Source organism: Cyrtonyx montezumae, unplaced genomic scaffold (assembly GCF_038088225.1).
Source record: "Cyrtonyx montezumae isolate F1298 unplaced genomic scaffold, pur_monq_1.0 scaffold_21, whole genome shotgun sequence".
Taxonomy (NCBI): Eukaryota; Metazoa; Chordata; class Aves; order Galliformes; family Odontophoridae; genus Cyrtonyx; species Cyrtonyx montezumae.
In genome coordinates, this window is record NW_027071948.1 from 1,848,580 (window position 1) to 1,857,978 (window position 9,399).

Genomic DNA, 9,399 nt, shown 5'->3' on the forward strand with positions numbered 1-9,399 from the left:
TTAAAAACTGTAACCATTGTTGCTGTATTCATTTATTGTTGCTACTCTGTGCATAAATCCTATGAAGAACTCAAGTAAAAAGCTATGCACGTTTTGGAGTAGCGTGATAAGTCACTTTTTTTTTTTAAAAAAAAAAAGAGAAACAGCCTGTTCAAACAATCGCTGTCAAAGATTTTGGGGTATGGGAGGAGGGAACCTAAACCATCTTCTTTATAAAATCAGTTCCTCACAGCCAGTTCCTCTTGTAGGATGAGTCCTTTGCATCTGATTAGAATCATTTTTGTAACGAGCAGGTTTTCCTGGCTTTCTTTTCAAATAAAATGTTAAAAGCAGCAGTGTTTGGACAGCGGATTGTTCTGTTAAACTTTCCTATCTTCTCACTGTATCCAGAAATGCTCCTTCCTAGCAGCAGTAGTAGCTTTTCTCCATTTTGTTTTTTCTGCAACATTCTGTACAAAAATGTGCTGTAATTGTGCGTTAGGCCTGGATTTGGCATAAAAGATGAATTCCTTCTTTCTCTCTTTCATGAAACTACTCTGTAGAGCTTTTTCCACACCCTGTATCCCTCTTCACCTTTTGTATTTAATTTTAAAGTCAGTGTACTTCAAGAAAGCTGGATGCAAGATAGATACTATATTAAAATGTAATGTTATTTAAGATGTAATAAAGCAGTTTGACATGAGTTTTGACTGATCTGTTTTGCAGCTTATTGTTCTACTTATGAATCTGCTTCTGGAAGAAGAATTTGAGTTATGGAATATAATATGAGAGGTCAAAACATGTCTTTATGTCACGGTGTTGTCCGTGACAGTGACCCAAGGGAAAACCGAGAAGGGAGAGGGGAGAGAAAAAAGAAACTGCGTCAGTGGCCGCGCGGCCGCCCGAGCAGAGCCGCGCTCCGGGAGGGGGAGGGGGAAACGGCGGGAAGGGATGGGTCTACAAGAAAACAACGGCACGATTTGAGAAGGAACGGTAACTTTACTAAATCTAATAAAATTGAACAATTGAAAGAGAGAGAAAAAATTTCAAACCAAAAGCTATGAGCTTACGCTAAGGAGGGCCCGCAGGGGAAGCACACGTGCTGAACCTCCACGGCCGCCCAGAGCAACGCGCCCAGACCGAGCGCCGCCTGCATCCGGTGCGGAGCTCCGCCCCTCCCCTCTGCTGCTCCCACAGCATTAACTCCTTAACTGCTGCATGATGCTCTGATGTGGAATACCGGCATCAAAACCACAAAACCACAACATTCCACCCCTTATTCCACATCATCACATCATGCTTAACACACATCTATACATAACCAAACAGTAATAACATGAGTTACATAGAAACATATATATATATATATACATACATACACACGTAATTACAGACTGCATTCCCCCAGCATCAAATTCCCCTGTGGGACACACTGGACGTCCCCATTTTTATCCATTACCCACCAGGTGCACCCAGGTCCCTGCGCAAAAACGGTTCCACGGAGGGGTTTGCCCTTTCCAGAGGCTGGAAGGACCCACACCGCTTTTCCCAACATGCTCCTCACATGTACCACAGGGACCTTATCTCCCTCTATGGTCTGTAGGGAGCCGGACTGTGTAGGACCCTCTCGGTTGACTGATCCCCTAGTGTTGACCAGCCAGGTGGCTTCTGCCAGATGCTTCTCCCAGTGCTTGAATGTCCCACCACCCATTGCTCTCAACGTGGTTTTTAACAACCCGTTGTAGCGCTCGATCTTACCAGCAGCTGGTGCATGGTAGGGGATATGGTAGATCCATTCAATGCCGTGTTCTTTGGCCCAGATATCCACAAGAGAATTTTTGAAATGAGTCCCATTATCGGACTCAATTCTCTCTGGAGTGCCATGTCTCCATAGGACTTGTCTCTCGAGCCCTAAGATGGTATTTCGGGCGGTAGCATGGGGTACTGCGTATGTTTCAAGCCACCCAGTGGTCGCCTCCACCATGGTGAGCACGTAACGCTTACCATCGCGAGTTCGTGGCAAGGTGATATAATCAACCTGCCACGCCTCCCCATATTTATACTTTTCCCATCGCCCTTCCTGCCAGAGGGGTTTCATCCTCTTGGCCTGTTTAATTATGGCACATGTGTCACAGTCATGGATAACCTGTGCAACGGCATCCATAGTTAAGTCCACCCCTCGGTCTCTAGCCCACTTATAGGTCGCATCCCTTCCTTGATGGCCTGAGGTCTCATGGGCCCACCGAGCTAAAAATAGCTCTCCTTTGTTCTGCCAGTCCAAATCGATCTGAGACACCTCAATTCTGGCAGCTCGATCTACCTGATGGTTATTTTCCTGCTCTTCAGTAGCTCGATTCTTGGGCACATGAGCATCTACATGGCGCACCTTTACACCCAACCTTTTTGTTCGGGCAGCAATGTCTTTCCACAGTTCAGCAGCCCAAATAGGTTTACCCTTCCGTTGCCAGTTGTCCTGTTCCCACTGCTGCAACCACCCCCATAAAGCATTTGCCACCATCCAAGAGTCAGTATAAAGATATAGCATGGGCCACCTCTCCCGTTCAGCCACATCTAAGGCCAGCTGGACGGCCTTTACCTCCGCAAATTGGCTTGACTCTCCTTCTCCTTCGGTGGCCTCTGCAACTCGTCGTGTGGGGCTCCACACAGCAGCCTTCCATCTGCGATGCTTCCCAACAATACGACACGATCCATCAGTGAAGAGGGCATACGTCTTTTCATTCTCTAGTAGTTCGTTATATGGTGGGGCCTCTTTAGCACGTGGTATCTCCTCTGATGGGGATGTTCCAAATCTCTTGCCTTCAGGCCAGTCCATGATCACCTCCAGGATTCCTGGACGGTTGAGGTTCCCCATCCGAGCTCGCTGTGTAATCAGTGCAATCCACTTACTCCAGGTGGCATCGGTAGCATGATGGGTGGGGGGAACCTTTCCTTTGAACATCCAATTCAGCACTGGCAGTCGAGGTGCCAGGAGGAGCTGTGTCTCAGTACCAATTACTTCAGAGGCAGCCCGAACCCCCTCGTATGCGGCCAAAATCTCCTTCTCAGTTGGAGTGTAGCACTCCTCTGAACCCCTGTACGCTCTGCTCCAAAATCCAAGGGGTCGGCCTCGTGTCTCCCCAGAGGCTCTTTGCCACAGACTCCAAGTGGGACCTTTCTCTCCAGCAGCAGTGTAGAGGATGTTTTTCACATCCTGTCCCAACCGAACTGGCCCCAGGGCCACAGCACGGGCTATCTCCTGCTTGATTTGCTCAAAGGCCTGCTGCTGTTCAGGACCCCATGCAAAATTATTCTTTTTCCGAGTCACTTGATAGAGGGGGCTTACTATGAGGCTGTAGTTTGGGATGTGCATCCTCCAAAAACCTACTACACCCAGAAAAGACTGTGTCTCTTTCTTGCTAGTGGGTGGTGACATACTGGTGATTTTGTCAATCACATCTCCTGGAATGTGACGACGTCCATCTTGCCATTTTACTCCTAGGAATTGAATTTCTTGGGCAGGTCCCTTCACTTTGTTCCGTTTAATAGCAAAACCAGCACCCAGAAGAATTTGGATTATTTGCTCTCCTTTTTTAAAAACTTCCTCTGCTGTATCACCCCACACAACAATGTCATCAATATACTGGAGGTGCTCAGGTGCCCCACCCTGTTCCAGTGTGGTTTGAATCAGCCCATGGCAGATGGTTGGGCTGTGTTTCCACCCCTGGGGCAAACGGTTCCAGGTGTACTGAACGCCCCTCCAGGTGAAAGCAAACTGCGGTCTGCACTCTGTGGCCAAAGGAATAGAAAAGAATGCATTGGCAATGTCAATAGTGGCATACCACTTGGCTGCTTTTGACTCCAGTTCATACTGCAGCTCCAACATATCTGGCACAGCAGCACTCAGTGGGGGTGTGACTTCATTCAGGCCACGGTAATCTACCGTCAGCCTCCATTCTCCACTGGCTTTACGCACCGGCCATATGGGGCTGTTAAAAGGTGAGTGAGTCTTGCTGATCACTCCCTGGCTCTCTAGCTGACGGATCAAGTTATGAATGGGGAGCAAGGAATCCCTGTTGGTGCGGTACTGCCGTCTGTGCACTGTTTTTGTAGCGATAGGTACCTGCTGCTCTTTCACTTTCAGTACCCCCACAACAGACGGATCTTCTGACAGGCCAGGTAAAACAGACAGCTGCTGAATGTTGTCTGCATCTACAGCAGCTATTCCAAAAGCCCATCGGTACCCCTTGGGATCCTTGAAATGTCCCCTTCTGAGATAGTCAATACCGAGTATGCATGGAGCCCCCTGTCCAGTCACTATGGGATGCTTCTGCCAGGTTTTACCGGTGAGGCTTATTTCTGCCTCCAACACAGACAGTTCCTGAGAACCCCCAGTCACTCCAGAAATATGAATCAATTCTGTCCCTTTATAACTCGAGGGCATCAGAGTGCACTGTGCACCAGTGTCCACCAGTGCCTTATATCTTTGTGGCTCTAATGTGCCAGGCCATCTAATCCACACAGTCCAATACACTCTGTTATCCCTTTCCCTCCCCTGGCTGAGGGCAGGGCCCCTCTATTGGTTACCTGCAGTGACGGGAGCAATTTCATTGGTGGCTGATCTCTGCTGTAGTTCTCTCACCCGTGCTCGCAGTACAGGAGTGGGTTTTTTATGCCACTTCCTCATGTCCTCTCCGTTTTCTCGTAAGAAGCTCCACATGGCCACACGTGACATGATGTTACTGCCGTCATTTGCTCGTGCAGAGGGGCGGTTGCCTTTGGTGGCCGAGACTTTCAACAGTTTGATCAATTGCTTCATCAGATTCTTTGGGTCATGCTCGTCTTCATCAGGTGTTTCCAATACTGACACAGGTTCATCCCTATTCATCAGTAATGACAGTTCCTCCAGTATAGTTTTCTGTGTCTCCTTAATCTCACCTACTTCTTCTGCTACTATAGCTGCAATGGAAGCACGTGATGGTGGAAACTGCTGTTCAAAGTTTTGGAGAGTAATAGTCAGTTCATAAACTGGGAGTCTTCTGTCTTGACCCTCGAATCTATGGAACATTGCTACCAGTGTACTTGCGTACCTCTCTGGTGCTGTTTTTGAGAGCTTGCGATATACATCAGGTGTGCACCTTACTCTATCAGGATCACGGTCCTGGTGTGGATTGTTAGGGACGAAATTGGGATCATACAGCATCTCTACTACGGCTGTTTCTCTCAAAAATTGGATGCCTTTCTCCACGGTGTTCCATCTTTCCACCTTAGGCTCCAGATCATCTTTGTAAGGGTATCTATCCTTTACAGCCACTAGTACTCGTTCCCAGAGGGTAGCGACTCCATTCAGACATCTGCCAATTCCTCTGTCGATAGCTGGGTCTCGGGCAATGCTTGCCAGTTGGCGGGCTTCACTGCCATCTAGGGACACGCTGCTGGCACCGCTGTCCCAACACCGCAGCAACCAGGTGACAATAGATTCACCCGAGCGCCGTACAAACTCCTTTCTTGAACCTTGTATTTCAGTCATCTTTAGGGGCCGACGAGTAGTGGTAACAGTGACTCCATCATCATCGCTGTCTTCTCCATGTCTCTCACTTTTCTTAGTGGCCTTTTTAGGTGGTGGTGGTGGTGGTGGTGCTGAGGAGGGCCCCTCGCCTGGATCTTCCTTTTTTTTCTCTGCTTCTTCTTTCCGTTCTAGGCGCGAGGACGGCCGTGTCCATTTCTGGCCTTCCACAGGGGCAACCGACACTGATACCGGTGCTTCCTGTGATTGGTCAGGTCTAACTTCGAGGTTTTCATTTCTGCTTTGGACCTTGGTTTGGAAACCATTTCTCTCCAGAATATCAATTATGGCTCGATAAGCACAAGCCAGACCCCAAACAATACATTCCTTCTCAGATCGTCCTGAGTCACATGACTCCTTACCTAAACACTCACTGAATTTCTCAGGATCCCACAGGTGCTCAAGATCAAAATTGCATAACACCGGGGGTCCCCACGCTTCTAATTTCTTTCCTAATTTTTTCCACCTTCCCTGCCATTCAACACTCTCTGGTTTTGAGGAAAGCTTCCTCCACATGATGTAAATTACTATTGCAGAGAGTGCATGCAGAAAAACAGATAACACAGTTGCCGGGCTGACATCTTGAATATAGGTAAAGACCTGAAAAGAGTAATTGGAAACCGTTCCAAATGCCGCATAATCTGTCACGTTAGCCAGGGTGTTTAGGTAGGAGGCATGTAACCCCCTCAGCACACTAAAGTAGCTGTATATCCACATTACTCCGGTGCTGAACGCGAGGAGCTTAAAGAGACGCCAGCATGCTATGAGGTACATGAAAAACCTTAGTCCACTCTGCACCAGATTTACAATGGAGTGCCAATACTGCACTGCCCGCATCCTCCACCAATAATTGTCACGGTGTTGTCCGTGACAGTGACCCAAGGGAAAACCGAGAAGGGAGAGGGGAGAGAAAAAAGAAACTGCGTCAGTGGCCGCGCGGCCGCCCGAGCAGAGCCGCGCTCCGGGAGGGGGAGGGGGAAACGGCGGGAAGGGATGGGTCTACAAGAAAACAACGGCACGATTTGAGAAGGAACGGTAACTTTACTAAATCTAATAAAATTGAACAATTGAAAGAGAGAGAAAAAATTTCAAACCAAAAGCTATGAGCTTACGCTAAGGAGGGCCCGCAGGGGAAGCACACGTGCTGAACCTCCACGGCCGCCCAGAGCAACGCGCCCAGACCGAGCGCCGCCTGCATCCGGTGCGGAGCTCCGCCCCTCCCCTCTGCTGCTCCCACAGCATTAACTCCTTAACTGCTGCATGATGCTCTGATGTGGAATACCGGCATCAAAACCACAAAACCACAACACTTTAATTGCTTATTATTTTAACTGGGTAGTGTATATACTGTGTTTGAAAAGTCTAAATTGTATCCATGTGAAAAGGTGGGTTTTTTGTGTTCTTACTGCTAAAAACAGTTGCAAGATAAACTAAAACCTTAATGTTTTTTTTATTAACAGAAAGTGTTTAAAAGTTGACAGCAACATTTGAAAATGTATATGTGAATGTGGTATATGCTAATGCAGAATTTAATGATGCAGTATGTACGTGGAGTTCAGTGGCTTTAGGCATTTTTCTTCCTCCATTCTTAATTATTTAGGATGGTTTTATTGCTAGATCTCCTCCAGAGCTTAACTGAAAACTGCTGGCACTCCTTTAGCTTGGATTCCAAGCAAAATTAGCTGGTGTGATTTGCATTGGTGTACATCACAGAATGTTTTGTGGAACGTATACTGAGTGTGACACCTGAAGTAGGATATCACAGAGCAAAATGTTGAGTAACTTCTTAAACTTTTGTGCTCCTTAATAGGAAAAGAATTGAGTGGAACAACATATGTTACTGCCATATGAGGATCTGGCCAGATAAACTCTGTTGTCAATGTTAGCTGTCCTTACTGTAGATATTGAGAAGGGTAAGTAGTTGTCATTTTAATGCTCAGTAAGAATAAAGTCTGCACAAGACAGCATTATATCTAGAAAAACCTTTTGATCTTGTACCCATAGATGTACAGTTCTGCAACAAGTATTTAGAGATGCTGAGGTGCAGTTGATTTAAGCTGCTTTAACAGCTTGATATTGGTCCACTTAAACCTTTTTGGTAAATTTTTTTGATAATCTGACTCAGTATATATTTTAACTCATTTCATACCAACCAAGAGAAATTCCAGTGTCAGGGCTCAGTTTCATGCCTAACATGGATATTCTCAGCCTTGATGGAGAAGTTTGTAAAGTTTGAGCATGGAAAATATGATGGTGGCATTACTTAACTACCAGTCCTAACTGTGAGCTTTGGGTTTTGGGGCCGTAAAATGCTGGTAAGTTGCTTATGGCTGGAAATAATTATTCTAGAATTCAAGGAGTCTTTTCCAACTTCAAATGGTATTACAGTTCATGTTTTGTATGTGAGCTTGTCTAGTCTGTAATAAAATCAGTGCAGATATGTTATGTATTACTTTGCTTAATCTCCATCCATGCACTAAATTACTGTTCTGGTAATGCCTTTGCTGGCAATAAGATATCAAGGTAGTAACTTCCTGTGTCAGGAGGCTGATATGCAATGTAATTGATTTGAAATGCATACGGGTGAAGATTTCTGTATTACAGACAGTGCATCTGTTAAACACAAAACTTCACACTGTATTGCTTAGATGTCTCTCTGTGCTTGGTAATTCAGAGAGCTGTAACTCAAGACAAAAGGTTTTAACTTAAAAGATAATCCTGGAACAGCTGCTGCCACATTCCTAGAGCAAGGTTTTATAATTTGAGGACTGTGTTTGAGGATGATTTATCTCTGCCTGGCCTTAATGACAGCTTTGGCAATTCCTTATTTATTGCAGGCTCCAGAGCCATATGTAAGAAACACAAAAGGATGTGGAGTGGTGGCTTTGCAGGGAAGTGTGGAGTAAAACTAACAAGATATGTGAAAAGCATGTTAGGTGACAAAGAAAGCAGGACCAGTGAATCTGAAGGATTTGGGTAATGAGTGGATGTGGAGGAAGAAGTCACAGTTGTCTGGCCCTGGCTTGGAAAGAGTATTGCAGTAAAACAATGGACATCCATGGAACTATATACATTAGGCAGCTGAGAGGAAGTAGTCAAGTGGAGGAAGAGATATCAGGTTTTGCAGTTTCAGTACCTAGAGTTGAGAATGTTGTGTTCCCAGAAGACCTAATTTCTTAGTGAATCAATGTATTCTAAAAGATCTGAGGAACTATTGCTAATAGAATGGATTTAAGTGTTGACCATTGTGAAATGCCCCGAGTGTATGTTTAAAATCAGCTGTGAATCACTCTTAAAATTACAGATTGAATCATGCTCTGTAAGAGCTAAAAATAGATTGATCTGGTTTCTGGGAAGTGACAGAGTAAATAAAGAATAACAAAACTTGTCACCCTTGCTGAGTTGTGTAACTTGGTCTGAAACAAATCAGGATTGTCTATGGTATTACAGTTAATGCTGTTTTCAGTGTAGGTATAGTCCTGAATTCAAATACAGGGTGAATGGATTACAACAATGAAGTAATGGACAAGTTTGAACAGCAGTAAGCAATTTTCAGGTAGTGATGCTGTTTTTTCTCCTTCCTATAATCTTTACAAAGGTTGCTTTCACTTCAAACATTGAACTAGTTGATGGCTCTGAATTACCTTGGTCATTTTGTTTAAGTAACAACAATAGTAAGTGTATCCAAAGTGTAACAACAGTCCTGAAGTGTGATGCGTAGAATTTTTTCTGCTTTATACCAGTGAAGAAAGGGAGGAAGAAGAGCTGGAGGAAGTGTGGAAAGATAATATCAGTTGCACTGTTCTAGAACTGGGATACTTGGCCTATTGCTGTGTCTCTCCTGCTCTGAATTGCCC